Source organism: Camelus dromedarius, chromosome 19, assembly GCF_036321535.1.
Source record: "Camelus dromedarius isolate mCamDro1 chromosome 19, mCamDro1.pat, whole genome shotgun sequence".
In the NCBI taxonomy this organism is placed as follows: Eukaryota; Metazoa; Chordata; class Mammalia; order Artiodactyla; family Camelidae; genus Camelus; species Camelus dromedarius.
Genome location: NC_087454.1, coordinates 13,863,045 through 13,882,352, shown reverse-complemented (window position 1 = coordinate 13,882,352; position 19,308 = coordinate 13,863,045). Strand labels below are relative to the sequence as shown.

Below are 19,308 nucleotides of genomic sequence, written 5' to 3'. Positions count from 1 at the left end.
GGGCTTTAAATCACCTCAGAGTAAGCACATTTAAACCTGTATCATAGGGGTAACAAGTTTCCATTCATGTGCCTCAATTTTAAATTGCTGCAACTTATTTTCAAAGGCTAATGTAGGAAAAAAATGGAATTTCAAATTGAAAAACATTTATCTTCAAACTTAAAAAAAAAAATCACACAAACTGCTCATGTTTTGCCCATATTTATCCTTCATTCTTTCAACCTGAGGTCACTCTTCCAACCGGTATTTAACCAGAGTGATCTAATCAAAGGGTAACAGAATGATTAACGCTGATGCAATGTAATTCTGGCCCTACCCTTGCCAAAAATATATTGGACAGATACAATTCCCTCTGAAAATCATGGAGTGCAATATGGTAAAGTGAAAATTAATGCATTTCTTATTTAGTGATGATGAGTCGAAGAGAAGTTACACAAAGCACACCGCATACTGGCATTTCCCACAGGCAGGTGGCTGGATAAGCAGTGCTGGGCATGACTGGTGTGAGCAGGTCAAAGCCTGAGCAGGTCACAAGTCACAGAAAGAGCCTCACAGCCAGGCTGCGGAGGCTGCAGTCAGGGAGGAGGGGTAACGTGATCAGAGAGATCATCACACCGCCCCTCCCGCTGCACACACAAAAGCAGTCTGGTAATAGTTTACAGATAAGTCAGCTGACCCAAACTGGTGTCAGGTCTAAGTATGAGTCAAGCTCTCTTGACAACTTAAATCAACAGTTTACTGGGTGCAGTCAACCCGCCACTTATCTGAGTTCCCGCCACAATCTATTGTTTAGAATTAACTGAAACTGATTACATCTCCCAGGACACTGGGCAGCAGCCAGGCCATGAGACTCCTGAAGATAATTTGCCCCCTCTAAATAGTGCTCCAAATTAACTCGTGGGCTAGGCACGAACCTGTGGAACAACTCAAGACAGTATTCTTATGCTTTGATTTTGAAACACAGTGGAACAAGATAATGTTTCACATCATCTAGAGATTAGAGACCTAATTCTGCTTTTAAATGTAACTAAATTTTGTACCTGGGGGCCTAAAAAGGGGGAGGCAGTGCTGGGAGTCAGTACCATTCCACATACTGGTAACCCTTCTCAGATGTGGTGGTGGGTCCATGTTAAAAACGTACAATGTCTGCTCAGAGGTGACGGGTGCTGGAAGTTCCCTCTGAACAAAACAGTCTTGTATATTGGCCATTCAGAGTTCCTAACAGATTCTCTGTTACTTCTTCTTTTCCTTTAAGTCATTAAAGACTCCAGTCAAATGCAAATTCTATTTAGGAAAGAAGTTTCCAGGCATTATCAACCAACAACACTTCAGCAGGAAAATTAAGTACCAGGGCAAGGATGGTGAGATGTTCCAGGAAAGCAAGGATTACAGTGTAGAGGAGATTGAAAGGTTGGAGGACTGGCAATACTGAAGTTGAATGAGGGTGTGGAGTGAATAAAGGAAGAAAGGTGTTGAAATAGTGATGAGATCCCTGGTCCTGAAAAAAAAAAACAACCCATTAATTTCAACCCCAGTGACCCAATTGACAGCATCATCTTTAGAGATGTCAGTAGACCTCAATTAGTATGTAGCTGTTGCATATTCACTCTGTTTTCTCAATCTTTTGGAATATTCTGCCAAATAAACTAAACTTTTAACCTAAAGGGATATTTTCTAAAAATTTGTAGAAAGAAAATAAAACCGAAAAATATTTTCAATGTGTTTTTCTTCTTCCATACTGACTTTTTCTGTCTATCTTAGATTGCACTGGCTATGCACATTGGCTTCTACATAACATGTTATCATTTTTTAAAATTTATTATTTAGGTATCACGTAATGACTGTTCTGTGTTGTGGTTGTGCTGCTACTGTTGTTATTACTAGTAGAAAAAGTACCAGCAACCTTTTAATGAGTGAATGAATACCCAGCACTGTCCCACATCAATCTTACAGCATCTGATCCCATTTAGGTCTCACAACCACCTTAAAGAAAGGGTATTATTCTCCTCATTTTACAGATAAGAAAGCCAAGGCCAGAGGTTAAGAAATTTGGTAAATATTACAAAGACAGTCGGGATTTAAATACATCTAGTTTAGCTGACTTTGTGCCTGTGCTCCAGGACTTTGATTTGAAGTGCTCCCATACAAACCCTGCTGGGGAGGAATCATGACAGCACCTCACTTGAATATCTAAACCAAAGTGGTTAGGTCCATAAGATACATAAGTTTAGCATTCCTTTGTTTGGCTCCTTTTTTTAATAAACATTGTAATACCTGTGAATTTGCTAGAGTTCCTTTCTGTCAAAAAGAGCAAAACTTAGTTGAAGGTATGAGGCTATCTCCAACACAACCAACTTACACATTTCTGTCTGAAATTTTGGGAGAATGAGCTTTTTAGGGCAGTCAGGTAGTGCCATAAAAACCTCAGAAAACCAGAGACTGACTTGCCCATTAAATATATGTGAAATAGAAGCAAAACAAAACTTCTTAGGTCTTTGAAAACAAGAAAAGACAGACTGATTTCTAACCTGCCTCCCAATTCCACATGTTCATTATCATATTTATTAATATGATCAAACCCCACATATCTTATTCCTTAATTTTTTTTCTTTTCTTTTTTTTGGGGGGTAAAGAATGAAAGAAAAAGAGAAGCATTTGTGTCTAATGAGGTTAGCACCACAGCTTTGAAGACTTCTGAACAGTATCATTAAGGATATTGCTGTTAAAGAACCATTTTTACTTTGGGGATAAAATATTTGGGGGGTAGAGAAGGAAAGAGAAAATGGCCACTGTATAAATAAAATGCTTTGAGAAAAGGTAGAAGGGTAACAAAATCTAAGCTAGCAGTAACTTTCAAGATTCCTTCCTCAATGCTACTTGAAGTTAGTGAATTAAATGGCCATATTTAGCATCTCCTAGTGGCCTGCTGGAGTGAAATATTTTGAAGGATAGGCTTAAATAGGTTATATTTTGCCTGCTGCTGTATAGATGATGACTCCTATATACACCCAATTAGTTGAGTGAGGGAAAAAAACCTATTTTTTAAATCACCATAATGCACTCCGCACAAGACAGCAGTTAGTCACGTCCAACAGCAGACCCACAGGCTACCGCTACAACCAAGTGACTTCGAAGGCTTCCGGCAAAGGCATAATTTAAGTTTCAGGTATCTAATCATAGCTTAAATCACTAATATTTATACCATCTAGCTTCCAGTCTATTTTTTTTTTTAATGCAAAACGAAACTCCTTTAGAAACTCCAGTTCTGTCCACAGCACCTGACGCAGCAGTAGAAAGAACAGCACGTGGGATCTTCACTAGGAACAGAAAATGATACATCAGCAATGTTGTAACAAATGGGCAACACCTACAGGCATAGGTCCTCTGTAAACTAAGAGAGAGGAAAAAAAAGAAAAGGAGCAACCCTACAACAGGGACAACAGAAACGAGTTAAAAACCAAACCCAAACCCAAACCAAAAGACACCTAACAAATAAGGCAGATAACAGAAGACAAAGCGAAAGAGAGAAAATAAGGGAGGCCAGGTATAACCCCTCTTTGGCCACCAAGAAAACACACCTAGTTTATATGTGGATGTAACGTCATTTAAATTAAATAACCTGGGAATGTAGACCAAAAAGAGCTTACTTCTTATCTTCACAAAGAAAACCTTTATCATGATAAGTAACACAAAGGTATGACTAGAAACAAAATAATAATGTATAAACTTGTATTTTTCAATTTTAGGCCATTAAAGGTTTGCTTGCTCCAAGTTCATTCTTAACAAAAGCACCCAGTATCATAATACTTGGAAAAGGGTAGATAATCCTTCTATTTTCTATCAAAGTTTAATTTCTACTGCTTGGATAGAAGCTTATTCTAGTAATTTGTTTTTCCTCCTTTCATTCATTATGTCTTTTTTCCCCCCTAAATTGAAGCATAATCAGTTTACAATGTTGTGTTAATTTCTAGTGTACAGCATGGTTATTTGGTTATATATGTGTGTGTGTGTATATTCCTTTTCATATTCTTTTTCATTATAGGCTATTACAAATTATTAAAGATAGCTCCCTGTGCTATGGAGTAGGACCTTGTTGTTTATCTATTTTATGTACAGTAGTTAGTATCTGAAAACCCCGAACTCCTATTTTATCCCTCCACCCCCTCAATATTTTAATAACATTTTTATAAGAATACAAGGTGACATGAAATAAACAGAGACATAAGCAAAAACTGCAACATAAACATATTTCTGCTTTAAGGATCAACTTTGGTTTCAGTGTTTTGTTTTAGGTAATTAGCACCAAATTAGTTCATTTGGCATCAGTGTTTATTTTTTTCTCAGCAGCTCTTATAGCAAAAAACAAAGATGAAACCCTGTCTTGAAACATAGTGTGGATCAAACAGAGCCTGTCTGCGTGTACTTGACTAAATTATTAAATTTATTTCCCTTGGCTTGATATTATTTCTAGACAAATAATCTTGGGCTCTATGTTTAGCTATCTAAACAAAGTCCTATTAATCCACACTTCTCTTAAGCAGTGAATATTCTACCAATTTGTTCGAAGAAGGTGTAAATTCACTCTGCCCTTTCTGCTGCTGTACCAAATACTGCAATGGCTTACCCACGGGAGATTGTACAGAAAAAGCAGAGACTCCCGTTTGACCCCTGCTGGCGATCAATTTATGGCCTCAAGCACAGAGCTTGCTAGCCCTTGCAATTCTATATTAGCTTTCGTAACTCTTGATATTATTCTTATTCACATAAATGTCAAATTCCTATTGGTAACCTGACCTTAAAGTGTTCATAACCTCAGTTTACACCCTTTAAAACATCTCAGAATGGAGGAAATAAATTTTATATATTTTAAATTAAACACCCAAGAAAGGAAATTAAGAAGAACAGTTTTTTGCTGCTAAACAGAGGATCCCGTGCTGTGTGAAGGTTGATCATTTAAGAAATATAAAATAGCTTGGAAGAACCAGCTATCTTACAGTAATAATGATGAAATCACTGTCGTTCAATAAAGAGGGTCAGCAGTGAAGAATGAGACAAACCAGAGCTAGGAAGGGAATTTCCAAGGCTATTTTCTGTAGGATACAATTATTTTGCCTTAAAATATGGTGCATGTCGGTGTGAGGCTGCTGGTAGTAGGCTGCATGCACTGAATCAAAGCATAACGACAGTCATTTTCACCCTTTCCCTGGGTCCTGCTGCATTTAACTGATGATGCAATTGTAAGGACTCGAAAGAGGCAAGTGCACTGGCCTCTGGCTCCCGTGACCTGGGACGAGCATTCTGCCCTAGCCAGCAAGCCTCTGCTGTCCTTGCTGCAGGCTCTTCTACTCCAAGACTCTGAAACCTCCACATCCCATAGCACATATGAGTCTTATGACAACCACAGAAATCCTTCACTTAGTGAAGACGGAAGGGGTTTATGCTGGAGGCACCACAGTAGGTACTGGAGATGCACACGTGGAAAGACTCGTGAAGTTGTACGCGGTGGGGAGGCAAACACAGGCACAAACACAGAACCATGTGGTAAGTGGAGACAAACTATAAAAGATTATGCATGTAAAATACTCTGCACAATTCCTGGCGGGACAAATCAGTAAGTGTTCGGTGGTCTAACTGCTACTATTGTTGCTTCTTATACTGAAGGCAAGGGAGAGCTATGGAAGAATTTTGATGAAAAAAATACAAAGTTTGTATTTTAGAAAGAACATTTCTGGCCGTGAGGTGAAGGATGGGTTGGAGGGAGTGAGCCTGGGCTTTGGGAAGGGATTTAGGGAGCAACACAATTCCAAGAACTTCCTCAATGAGGGCAGTGACAGTGGGGATAAGGACGCAGACAGGAGTCACGTGGAAGATCAAGTTCATGGGACCCGGTGGCAGATTAGACTGGGTGGGAAAAGGTGAGAGGGAAGTCCAGAAAAACTGCTTCTGATTTGGATGGATGGATAGTGGGGCAGGAGGAGCAGGGGTGAAAGGTGGGGACTGAGCGCTTGAGGGACACTCAAGTGGAGAGTTCTCATTCAAAAGCAGCCTGATAGATGCCTTGTGTGAGAGTAGGGGGAAGGGAGGGGGGGGAAGAGGACTGACCAGTACTGAAACTGATTCAAGGAGGAGGGGGTTGGCAACATAAGGGAGAAGAAAATGCAGGATGAAGACTGCCTGCTGGAGTCTGCCTTCAGGAATCTAACAAGAGCAGCCATCATGAAGGAGAGCGAGCAGACACCGGGCTACAGAGGATCAAAGAGGGGATGGAAAGCAGGGAGGGAGGGAGAGGGGCAGGCAGAAGGGGCGGGTGCTCTTCAGGGAAACGGGGCCATGAGGAGGCATGAATTGCCCTGTAACAGGTAAATACAGGCTCAGAAAGGGGTTCTGGAGAACAGAAATAACTGGAAAGCAGAAAAGACTGAAACTCATCAAGAGAAAGCTAAGAAAAGAAAAAAACACACTTTTTCAGTTAGACTGGAATTTAAAACAATTCAGCTCATCCTTTTTATTTATAGATGAGGGAATGCTACCTTACACTCTGCCACTACCACGAGAAGCAGCAGCAGGAAGACCTGAATTCCCCACTCTACGAAACATTTGCTAGTGAGTGGAACTAGGCATGTCAATACACATTTAAAGGGAGAATTGCCTCTAATAAATCACAATAAAAACATCTTAACAAAGAATTAATAAATGACCAGGTTGCATTATTCTCTTTAGGTTTCAAGACTCTTCACATTTAAAAAAAATTCTTACTCATTCAATCTAAGTTCTCTTTTATGAAGATAACTGACAAAAAAGAAAAAATACCTTGAAAGGCTTTAACAAATGTGTATGTTCCAATATGAGTATCACCAGGGACAGGAGAATATAGTTTCTATACCTTATAGAATAAAGAGCAGGCTTGGAATTACACGTCTCTCACATATATACCTTCTCTGCTCTTTAGTTTCTCGACCTAAAACATGGCAATAGCACCATAAACTTGCAGGCTTATTGTCAGCATTGAATGAAACCATGAATTTAAAAGCATCTAATAGCTATAAAAGGCACTCTACTTAGAGCCATGCTTCTTGAACTATTTGTGGGGAATAACCAGTTTTCCTTCCAATTTATTACAGACCGCTACATTTCTAAAACACGAAGTGAATAACTAAAAAATATATCATAAATTTGATATCTTTGGAATGTTAAATTACTAGAAAATCTAAGTGCTTACTTTCAATTTCAGTAATAATCTCGTACCTTGATGACAAGTAGTTTGCAAACATGTGCTCGTCTATAAAGCAACTTTTGAGCAGCAGTTGGCGGACAGCGTGGCCTGGGAGATGGCAGACCACAGCAGTTAAAAAGCGCCAGCTCTGGTGCTAGACAACCAGGGTTCACAGCTTCCCCATCGCCTACTATCTACGTAACTTCAAGCTCTCTGTTGTCTGAGCTTCTTCATCCATAAAATGGGACTGTCAACAATACATTTTATGTTGTCATTGTTTTTTCTTCCTTTTAAATAATTTGTGCTTTCAGAGGGCTATCATAAGAATTAAATGAGTTTATAAACCAATCTGAACAGTGACTGGGACATTTTTTAGGGCTCAATAAATATTAGTAATTAATACTATCAGTTAGTGAGTAATAAGGTAGATACAAAAAGTCATGACTCTAAGGGTAAATATTTTTATGCAAATGCTGTTTTTTGTATTTGTATATTTTGTTGTTCTTTACTTGGAAAAAATGGAGATTTATTTTAGCTTACAGAAAGGGAAACATACATCTTTTATGCATGAAAATATTGCTTTAATGTGTATTAAAATGTAATAAACAGTTTTTTCAAGCTTCCCATGTACTAGAATTCTTAACATTGCAAAGAATTTCCCATCAAATTCAGTTTCTTTTATCACTAGTAGATAAATTCAGGGAATGACATTATAAAAGTTAAGATGAATTCTGATTTTTGAAGAAAAAAATTGTTCAAAATTTAATTATATCATCATTCTTGAAAGCACAAATTATTTAAAAGGAAGAAAAAAAGAATGAAACCCAATTAGAACACACTAGATAAGACAATGTAATCAATGTTTTCAAAGAAAAACTCAAAAGAATATTTTTTTCAATGATACAATTAAAAATTAAACCACAATACATTAGGAAACAGAATATGAAAAGGAGTCATTGTACAGTTGAATTAAAATTCTGTTTTCTAAAAGGCATTTGATGCTGGGTCTTATTTACATGGTTAGGCTAAAAACAAGTGGCTTGAAATAATAATTAACAGAAAGAAATCTGTTCATTTTAAAGGCTATTAACAAGAAAACACTGATTTCATTGATCAAAACAGATTAGTTTAAAAAGAAAATTCTTTTAAGAATTTAAGACATCTAAAATAAACAAAAGCAAAAGCACATCATGCAAATAACCTCACACAAATCAGAGGGAATACTGGGGTAGAAATAAGCTTGCACAGACAAACAGATGGAACAAGTGATTTTTCTCCTTGCTATCTCTTCTGGTCTAACATGAAAATATTTAGCATTTCTGGCAGAACGCTAACTCCAGTGCACTAGCATCCTGAATTGGAGGTGGCAGCAGAAGAAATATATGTTTCTTTGCATCGAGTTTTTAATCTAGTGTGACAGAAGCAGTGGATAGAAGGCTATGCCATAGAAGGTTTGGAACCACAAGAGGGGATTCACCATGAGGCCCAGGCAATTGCTAATACGTAAGAAAGGACACCAGGGACTAGAAAAATGGAGGTAACAATGATTTTTGTTTGATATTAGAAAGAAACAAAAAAAACTAGAAGCTAAATTTCTTTAAGTCTTAAATGGCATTTTCTGATAATCACTCAGAATAGACAACTGATCACATGCCAAAATACTGTTTAGTTTGTGAGGTGGTTTCAGCATGTGTACATTTAAAAAAATGAAACCACTATGCCTGCCAGCAACAATAAAAAAATAGTTATCAATTGGCTCATGTGCAAAACCAGGTACGACACCCAAGAGAAAAATAAGATGCTTAGAATCATGATGACAAATTCACTTCTTTTTAAGCGGCAGTTATCAAACTTCAACATGAAAACTTTTTTAAAAGTACATGTCGTGGCAGAGATTGGTAGTGACACCTGCACATCTATTCCTTCCACTTTCCACAGAAATAGATTACTCGCTAGACACATGGATGCCTGAAAGAAATTATTTTCATCTTCCCCTGTAGCTAGGGATGGCCATGTTGTAATCAATGAGATATAAATGGAAGTGTCATGTAACAACTTCTAAGAAAGTAACTTTTGAAGGAGGGAGGGGTACACCCTTTTTCAATTCTTTCTCCTCTTTGTTGCCTGGAATGCAGACTTGATGGATGGATTTTAAGCAGCCAACATGGCCCATGACACAGAAACTCACACTGAGGATAACGGAGCGACAGAACAGAATCCTGGTTCCTTGCTACTGTGGACCATCCTACCAGCACAGGATTACTACCTCCCAATTTTTTTTTTTTTAACGTGAAAGGGTAATATACATCTACCTTCTTTGAGATATTGTTTTATGCTTTTGACCATTCACAGCCCAAACCAATCCTATCTAAACTAGAGTGCTCCATGTAACAGAACCTGAAAGGATGGCATTAGTTGAGTTGGATAGCAGCAGGTAGGAGGAACTCATACTGCAGGCTGGAAAGCAAATTAATGTTATATGTTGGCAAAATATCTGGTCATATTGTCACCTGCTGAACCTTGGAAGATAGACCCAGTGTTAGGTAAGTCTGGAGCAGTGGAAGTGTTACGAACGGTTCAGAACCTTAAGTACTAGCTGGCTTCTTCTCCCTGCTCTTAGCAACAAGGAGCTCAGACTAGAGCTAGCCAGCTGCAAGCTGAGACTTAAGAAAACTGAGCTTTTCTTAGAAAATCTGTCTGTTTGTGAATTTACAGTCTAATTTGACCGAGAATCCTGTGATTTTGAGGTTTGCAGGTTTGCAAAAGCCAAGCCAAGCAATTACAAGCACTGGGTACAATACCACGGAAGACAGAACTGGTGCCTCTTCATACACTGGCCCAGTCCTCTGGCACTGATGGGATTAAGAGCGGTTAAGAGGGTCTGAAAGGAGTCATCAGGAAGTTCAGAGGGTGGGGATGAACAGAGGCCAGAGGGCAATAAATCAAAGCGTCTTCAGGTTCAAAACTATGTCCTGACCTGACTTTTGACTTGTTCATGGAACTGACAAGAAACAAATAGACTGAAAACACAGTAAATTTTTGAAGGAAATGGGTTGCCAAAGATGCACCAGGATGGACTGCACAGCATGTGACTGCACAACTCCTAAAGCAATTTCCATGTCTCAAATCAGCACCACAAGGAAGCAGGCACGGAAGGATTAGAACCCAGCCAGAAGGTCACAGTCCCTAGGCCTAGCACAGGTATGGCCATGACGGACAACCAGCTAGAGAGTTTCTCTCACAGAGCGAAATCAAAGCTCATCAGATGGGATAGCTAAAGAATACCCTTTGGTGCTAGGGCAGAAAAATCATGATTTCTACCAAGCAGGATTTGTTATAATACCCATCGAATATGTGTGTTTCACAGTCTCCCATTTTTCAAATGGGAATTTAAAAAATTATAATTATCTTGTTTTTACTCCATTTTAAATGGGCAGTTTGGGGTTGCCCTTTAGTTTATAGCTATCAGTCCATAGAAAGCCACAGCTGGACCTTCGGAAAAGGACAGAGCATCAGCGTTATCACAGTACAACAGGACAGGGTAATTATGTGGGGCTGGGTTATCTCTCTCAGACAAAGGCGAAACTCCTGTCAAATGAGACAGACTGAGGCAGAGACTACCAATTGTTCCCCACTATCTCACCTCCTCTTATTTCCAACAGAACGCTTTGTTTTTAAATGGGAACAAGGCCACTCAAAATAAACACTGTATTGCTTAGCCTTTCTTTCTGCTAAGTGCAGACCTATGACTAGGTTCCAACCAACTGGAGATAATCAAAGTGACATGTGGCTTTCAGAGAGTATTTAAAGGGACAGAACATATACTCTTCTCTGCCCCTCACTTTCATATAGACTGGGATGCAAATTTGATGGCTGGAGCTCAAGCAGCTATCTTGGACCATGAGATAAAAGCTGTATCTTGACTGCATCCCTTATATGCTGAAGCCTTAAAATGCCCTACTGCCTGCCTAGCTCTGGACTTCATTTACACAGCTGAAAAAATAAACTTCTACTTTCTTTATGCCATTACTTTTCCTGTCACTTGCAGACAAACCAAACTATAATGTTTATATACATAAATATATATTTGTTTGTGTGTAATCTAGTTAAAGTCTTTCCTATACTAGTAGGTTTTATTATGTCGTAGACAAACTCAAACCTAGAAAGTATAATTGTCTAAAGAAAAGAAATTGGTTTTCATGTAAGACCTGTAATTCAGTATTTCTTTCTTATTCATGGGAAGCCTATAATAAATATTTAAGCTCATTCCCACCCACCATACCAGAATTAACACTGGAGTTTTACTATATTTATCAAACATCATAGTTAAAAGTATTTATATAATAGTAACCCTGATTTAAGAATACCAGTCCCTAGAAGACAGTTATCAAGTTTCACTAATCTCAATATGCTTTACCTAACAAGTGCCTGACATACATTCCATAACCAATTAATAATAGTTGAATAAATACAAGACTTTGGATCCTTTGAAATTAACATTAATTCACAGAGATGTTTTTGATCTTATTTCCAGAACTTAAATTGGTCAGATTTTCATAATCTGAGATTCAAACTTTAAAAACAATTATGGGTTACATTACCTAGTCTTTTCCCTACTGTTTGCTCTTAACATAGTTTTAGTACCTTTCAGATATTACTGCAAAATCTAAGAGATTAGTCAAAATTACAGGCACTATACATGCTCCTTTGATTTCTTGTTATTGATAAGAATACAAAGTCCTCGATATAATAATGAGGACTCAAGACGTGTACATGAGAGGATGGCGACAAGGGTGAGTACGGGGAGGCGAGAGTGACCAATAACCAGCTCTCTCTCCTCATGCAGCACCAAGTGAGGGAATAATCAGTGTTAAGAATTGAGGCTGCTTATGAGCAGGAGTTTGAGCTGGATATTTAATATTCTTGGCTCTAGGAAAAAGGGTAAATAGGAGGTAGACATGAGGACTGACAAAGGTTTTGAAACACAGGAGGTTATGTAAGGTGATAGTTCTGCAACACATAACCATTAGTCCAGCATTTTATTTACTCGTATACACACTGCATGAGGCAGGTGCAGTTTACTGTTAAAGATGCGCTTACAGGTAAGCTACTTGTTAACTTCTCTTTGTAGGTTTCCTCCACGCAGTCACATTCAAACCAAGCTTAGCACCCCCTTAACCCAGAGACTCTCCACCTGGATGGGGAGGCAAAAAGAGGGGATACTGACTACAGAAAAATGTATTAAATTTATAAGAGAAGGCATCTATAATTTTTAAATTTCTGTTTAATAGGATAGTATAATTTCTAATTGGAAAATTACCATCATCCCTAATGTTTCTAAAAATTATTCTCTCTGGAAAAGATAGATGCCATGACAGAAGTGAATAAAGTTTAGAGGATCACAGGCTGGAGCCTGCATCTAAATCTGCCAGTAACTTGGGGCAAGTCACTTAACCTCTATGTGCCATAAGTTCCTCACCTGTAGCATCAGGGTAAGAATATTTCCTATCCAGTGTGCGTCAGGTGAAAATTAAATGAGTTAACCCCTGCAAAATAACTGGCACATTACTTTCAACATATTACATGCTCAATAAACACTGTCTCATAATTATTGTTAGCTACTAGCCAGCGGGGGTTCAGAGAACACAGAATCTCTAAGAAGGCAGAGTATTCTGTTCCACTAAAGGGAACATATCAGTTTCTCTGCAAATCTCAGAGGATGTTCTTGCATATGAAAAGAGAACTTTAATTAAAGCAGACTGAGAAATCCTACTCTAAGCCTTAATCTTACTGGTTCCAGAGTAAGCGCTGTTCTTTGACAAAATCGTATTATCCCGGCTTCCTGCTCCTGGGCCTCTGGATGCCATGTACACAGTGCAGCCAGACAGGGGTTGAGGAGGACAAATGCAGCATCATGCTAGGACTGGGGGTGCAGTAATCAACAGAGGACCAGGAAGGCTGGCTCCCATCTTAGCCATTACCTCAGCTCAGTATTTGACAAAGAACGTAACCTAACAATAGTTTTGTTTTGTTTTTCCCTCATAGAACCCAGAGCACCAAGCCCCACGTCTGCTTACAGGAGGCAACTCTAATTGCCATTTGACCCTTACCATTTTTGTTTTCCTAAAACTGCAACGTCTCTGGGCTTCCATGGTGTCACCTCCTCCTGGGTCCCCTCCTATGCTGGCCTGACCCTGCCGTTTCAACCTCTGCCCCAGATCCTTTCCTTTCCCATCACTCAAGTATTGGCACTCCCGAGATGCCTTTCTTCTGGAGGATCTCATCGCCCACAGCTTCACCTGCTGCCCACACGCTGATGGCTCTTTCTCTCTACACTCCCATCGACCCCAGGGGCTGCTCACCCTTATTTTCTACAGGCCATAGGAGCTCTTCTTGGGTTTCCTACACTGGCACTGCAGATTCAGTATATCCAAAACAAAGCTGTTATCTTTCCCACTCAAATTCCTCCTTCTCCTGTCTTGGTTAACTACATCATCCTCTCCTGTGTCTAGAGACAAAACATCACAGAGCCATCCGTGACACTCACGCCTACATTCCTCCTCTTCCCCTCTAACCACACACTGCAAATTTTATCTCAATATTTGCTGAATCCGACTCATTGTCTCCGTCTCTAGAGAGACATGGCTTAGATGAGAACAACAACACAGTATGATCTTTGGGTCCCGGCTCAAGACTAACATGACCTGAGTTTTCATCAAGGTTCTGTCAATAGCTGCATGACCATGGGGAAATTACATAACCTCCTTGGGCGTTAAGGATTTAACAAGCTAACACATGCAATACCCTCAAAGTAGTAATGGGCACAAAAGTAAAACTCAAAAATATTAGTTATTGGATTTCTTACTGTTAGCATGTGAAGTGTTGATACTGGCATTGTTACTGTTCCATTTATTATAGTGCTGGGCACAAAACTGATAAATGAAAAAGTGAATCATTTAGTTACCATGTATTATTAGTGTTGGAAGGAATCCTGTTTCACAGGCCAAACTGAGGAGCTAGTCCCACTGTGCATTAAGTCACTATGGGATTTCAACAAGTCTTTTTAACCATGTGAACCCTGACCATCACTCTGAAGTACAGATTAAAAATACCTAACCTACATATTTGCCTAGGTTTTTGTGACAACGTCATGACAGTATGTGAGCCCTGTGGAATAAAAGTAGCACTCCAAAAGGAAAAATGCTTACTATTAGTATATGACTTCATAGATATGTGATCCTTATGTTTACAACAAAACACTGAGATGAAGAAAACATACAGGGGATTAAGGGAAGGTAGCTTCTTAGTTCCTGAAAAAAAAATCATAATACAAGAGAAGGTAGAAAGAGATTAGGGAAGATGAGATTTCTCTCTTTACCAAGCTAGAAGGAAAATTTAAGTCAATAGAAAATTTAATTACCTTCAACCAATAAATCAAACTTGGGGGAATCCCCAAATAATATGGTATTTAGCACATGATATGAACATCTTCCAAATGTAAATACAATGTTGTGTTGCAAAAGGAAAAAATAAGTGTTTTTCTACTAGATAACTGTTCCAATTGTATGTATTCATTCTCTTGAAAAAATTTAACAGTAGCAAGGGAGGGAAGGGAAAAGAACAGAACTTCACTACCTCAGAAAGAAATCTGACAAAAGATAAAAGCATGAACAAGACCCGAGGGACTCCCCAAACAACAACCCAGTTAAAGATATTAAAAATGATGAAGTAAAGCCAGAAAACATCTTTGAGGGAAGTGTTTTGCCTAAATTATTTTGGAGGTGGTTATTCAGTGAACAGAAACACATCTGGAAATGCATCTGGAAGAAAACTCAATTATTGAATCCTTGCTGAATAGTTCTTTTTATTTGCAATGTTCTTTTCTTCTATTCTGACAAATATTGCTATTTATGTTTCCAAGCTGTTAGGAATAAAGCTAGACAGAGGGGAAAAAAAAACAGAATAAAATACAAATTTAACCTCACTTGTCTTTTATCAGATTGTGCTCCAGGACGAACACGTGGATGATTGGGACCGATGAAAGGAAAGAAAAGAATGTAGGATGTTAATGAGTTAGCATCACTGTTTTGTTTTGTTTTGTTTTGTTTTTTGCAGACAGACTGGAAAAGGAGGTCACAGGACAGGCTGGACAGAATGAGATAACTCTGGGATGCTCTTAGAGACATCATCCTGCCAAAGTGACCCTGGCTTCGTGTCCCTGTGCCCCTCCACCATCTGAGTGTACAGTGCAGAGATCAGAGGATGGAACTTTCTGTGCAAGGCGGCCACTTCCCTTCAAATATGTTCTTCCCACTAAAACGTCCGTCTTCACCGGAGTGCCCTTTAGTTACTGGTTGTGGCATTTCACTTGGAGATCTCTGGCTGTGTAAATGGGTAATTCAGGGCTAAAAGGGTTAGTGTCCTATGGGAAACAAGAGGAATTAATCCAGAAGTACATAGTACATTGACAAATGATCATGGCAAATTCTGAGACAAATGATATCATGGAAGTAAAAGTCAAGACAAGGCTGCTACAGTATGGTGCAACTTACTTTAGATACGTGCAACTTGCAAGCAAGAACACAACTGGGCATTACTTCATTCAAATTTTACTGACTGAGGGAGATGGATCTTGTCTCCCAAGTTTAAGATCTAGTAAACATACACCAAAAGGCCACTGGACTGCTAACAAAATAATCTGTGTCAACAGTTAGGTCTTTTGATATACAAACCATTTCATTTCTTAAACTGTATCTATCAAAGGGACATTCTTAGATATTTCTTTCTTACTTTCATGTGTGAATTGGAAGGCTCAGCGATTCTTCTACCGAGCATTAGAACATATGCTTGAGAGAAGAACTTTCATGCTGCACCAATTTTTAAAAAAACCGATGTGAATATATGTTGGGGAGTGAATGAGTACATTCAATGCTGCTCAAACGGGGAAAACCCAATTAAAGTTTATGTCCAAGGCCCCAAGGTCCTGGGAGCCCTAATTATATCCTCCCTATATATCAGAGTAAAAAACCTTCTCAATGGGAAAGGAAGTCTTTAAAACTACATGAGAAAGCAAAAATTAATGATTCAAGTTTTAAACTTGTTTTAATCCCAGTATTATGTGAAAAAGATAACAGAGAAGGCAGGTAAGTGACCTATAATAAAAGTAGTAAAATTTATGAGGTCGTTACTAAAAATTATAAAAACATGCATCTCTCTAAAACCAGAATCACGTCTCTTGCTTTTGTTCTGTGTAGTTTTCCTCCACATCCCTCCAAAGCCCATCATGTATTTTAAGGAATCATCTTATCCCTTTAAATAAAAACATCAAATTACTTAGTTAATTTTCCAACTGGATTAATCAATCTGAATAGAATCGTTTCCGTCATATGAGTGTCTGCTCATGACCAGCTGTTTTAAATTAGTATATTAAGTAATTTAGACACTTTTCTTTGCAAAGGTTGCATGATTTAATAAATTCCCATATGCCCCAACATGTGCCAGCACTACTAGGTTATCTCCAGTCCAGCTGCTGTCATGACAGGAGCTGCCAACTTTCAACCAACTGAAAAGAATAATGAATCAGCAGCAAGTCGGCTCGTATGTGAACTTCTTCTGCTCCCAGCTAAAACACAGGCCAATTTCAGCCATAAAGAAAATTAATTAAAAAGCCTTCACCTCCGCTGTTTGGGCAACACGGCATGACAAATGCCGCTGCATCAATGGTTGAAGGGCCTGCAGCTTCAGGTAAGATCCTATAGCTTGGATTTCAGTCTTAAATGCTGTCGGTTGTTTTTGTTTTTTTACAGATTGGATTTTTTGAGGAAATAGATCAGGAAATGCCTTGTGTCCCTAAATTTGTAACATGAATATTCGATAAGCCTCACACTGCTGGAGAATAAATAAACGAGACTTTTGTTTGTTAAAGGCTCATTACAAAAAACGGACTTCAAAGGCTTCAGAGGAAACGAGGTAAATGAAAAGGGCCACATGTACACAGAAGCTAAAAAACAGATCAGAGCACCAGACGCACAACTTTGAGTGAGAGCCACTGTCTGAATGAGCATGATGCATAAAACAGTGGTAGAGTGTTAGACCCTCGTTCTAAGAATGACAATACTGCATTAAATTTTGATTAAAAACTGGACAGAACAATTTTGTGCGGATCAGTTATCCAGACTAGGGGTTCTATAGAAACCTCTGAAACTTGGATGTTTCCAATAAGCACGAATCTATGTGGCATAAAGCTATGCTAGTTTTTTTTATAGGGGAAAGTAAACACGTAGAGCAGACGTCTGCTTATAATTTTCCATTTATTTCTAAATGCCCATCATAGTTGGAAATGACTCACTGGATGGATGGACTTCCCTGAGGACAGGAAAACTTACCCACTGAGGAGCAGAGTTAGGTTAGAGAGTCCTCACAGGAGTGAGGCTCCACTGTTTTTCACAAGCAACAGAATGGACTGGATGAGACATACAATTCTTTGGTGCTGATGAACTGTCTAAAACCATATATAGCCCAGAGTTAATTTTTAAAACATCACCTGGAGATGCTAACTGTCTTAACTTCTATTCTACAATTCCAGTGATTCACAGCACTTGAAACTGAAATTGTGGATGGATGGGTGAGACGGGGTGTCTTCTCCAGGCATCTCTAATTTCCTGTTTCTGGGATCTCCAGTATTTCCAACCCTGGAGCCCTGGGTAGATTACTTGGCTCTGGAGTCTTCCAGACAGTTGGGATAGTTCTAGAAAAGCCACATGGATGCCTCAGGGTAATTCAGAAACCAAAGAAATAACAATGAGCTTAGCGCTGTTTTCTCAAATCCTTTGATGTGATCATCTTTTGACCCCTATTTAGCTCATGGATGCTGTTGAAACTGTTCAAGATGCAACAGATTTAAAAGGTCCAACTCTGGAGTAACACAAAAGGCTAGACGTTGTTGAGAAGTCGTTGCCCTGTTAAGCAGTCACAGTAATTCCCCCAAACAACTGAGTCAGCACTCACCCAAACGGAGGTGGAGAAATGTTGATTCCTTAATCTCCTTGAATCACATCAGTGTAACTTTTGGAAAGTGTTCTAGTCTACTCTGCATAACAGGATGCATGCCTACACTCGGAAAAATCTTGTGCAACAGCTATGAACTGTGTGCACCATCTGCTACTGCTCTAGTAAGCAAGAGGCAAGAAACTTCACAGGTGTAAGTACTTATTTGCAGTTTTGAAAACATGCCATTTACCAGTGCCAGTGTGCCCAAAAGGTCTCTCTTCCATGACACAAGTTTACCTATAACAAGCTAGAAATAAATGCAAAGGACAAGCCAATGAGAGACATCCAACATAAACATCCTTACTCTTCAGCCTTGCCCTCAGTTCTGTTCAAGATCAGGAAGTATTAGAGATGAGAGAGATCCATCATTATTCTGTTTTCTACTTTGAAAGTTGTATATACTCAATGAGTATACAAGTAAAATCCATCCTAGAATAAATATACTTTCTACTGACTGATTTGAATATTCAAACAATCAGCTGTATTTGCTTGAATGCACACTACGTGTCTTTATTTCTGGTGGTGAGGATAATCAAGACATGCCGGGAGTGGGGGTGGGGGACACATAAAGGGAAGATGAGGAAGGACAGAGAAAGAAAATAGAAGAAAAAGATTTTTAAAAGATTTGTAAACAGTCAGGACAAGTGACTAACTGAAGGTGGAAAAAATAATTGCTTCCAATTTGTATAAAGCAATAATATCCATGTAGTACTCGGTACAAAGGTACATAATTATAAACAAGAAGATGGAAATAAAGAATTATATTTTAATTAAGAAACACAACAGAGGGAAAAATTATGGGAAAAAATTGTGGAAAGTAGGAAGAGCCATGCCACAAATATGCCAAGATAAATGACACAGCCCCAGAGGGGGGAACAGGGCCCCAGACTTGAGAACTTCGCCATGACCTTGGCCTGCACCATTTCCTGCCTTGTATAATCACAGAAGGCATTCAGTGTTTGGTGATGATGAGAAGTGGGATTTTGAAGAATATAATTATAGGCTGCAAGTGTTTTCTGTGGAAACAAAATTATCATTCACGTCTG

The 19,308-nt window shown here is 38.8% G+C and overlaps 1 protein-coding gene across 6 annotated transcripts in view; it reads right to left on the bottom strand.

The window, feature by feature from the left end:
- CDKAL1 (CDK5 regulatory subunit associated protein 1 like 1) overlaps nt 1-19,308 on the bottom strand; it is a 538,667-nt gene that overhangs the window by 167,681 nt on the left and 351,678 nt on the right. The gene's annotated exons all lie outside the window — the stretch shown is intronic.